This window comes from Mastigoproctus giganteus, chromosome 5 (genome assembly GCF_048544385.1).
Source record: "Mastigoproctus giganteus isolate SK-2022 chromosome 5, ASM4854438v1, whole genome shotgun sequence".
NCBI classification, from domain to species: Eukaryota; Metazoa; Arthropoda; class Arachnida; order Uropygi; family Thelyphonidae; genus Mastigoproctus; species Mastigoproctus giganteus.
In genome coordinates, this window is record NC_143579.1 from 20,671,392 (window position 1) to 20,671,995 (window position 604).

The 604-nt window shown below is 31.5% G+C and overlaps 1 non-coding gene across 1 annotated transcript; it reads left to right on the forward strand.

Annotated features, from left to right (window-relative positions):
- The first annotated feature begins 246 nt into the window (after nt 1-246).
- TRNAR-UCU (transfer RNA arginine (anticodon UCU)) lies at nt 247-318 on the forward strand. Its single transcript has one exon. It is a non-coding gene; the product is annotated as a tRNA-Arg (tRNA).
- Nucleotides 319-604: the final 286 nt, after the last annotated feature.

Sequence of the window (604 nt, forward strand, 5' to 3'; positions counted from 1 at the left end):
ATGACCAAGAGCCGGGAACACTTCTTGGAATAATCTGTAGCCATTTTCTTTCACCGTAATATCATATTAATAAGGAAGAAAGGAGTTTAATCCCTTAACACCAGCATTCGCTCATTTCTAATGACAACTGCAGTCTTTCAAGCTGAACAATTTTATCAGATGTTACTTACAGATGACGTCAGTAAGGTTCATCAACCCTGAAAGAAATATTTTCCTTTAGGGAAGAATAAGTAACTGGATCATCAGGCGACGGTGGTATAGTGGTTAGCATGGCTGCCTTCTAAGCAGTTGACCCGGGTTCGATTCCCGGCCGTCGCAATTTTTTTTAATTGCATTTAAAAAAAAATAAATGTTTGTAAAGATTTTTAGAACTTACAAGAAGATTAAAAATGTAATACTTGTAAAGTAAGTTAAATACAATATATTTTTTATTTTTTTGTTGACGTATAAGATAGCAAAAAAAAAAAAAATAAAATCAGTAAAAAAAAATAAAATCAGTAACTTTAATTTTTCACTTTGCTTTTGCAATCTCATTTAACTGCAAATTACTTTCAAAGCTATTTGCGGAGGTAGCATCCTTCTAATAATAAATTTCCACATAAAA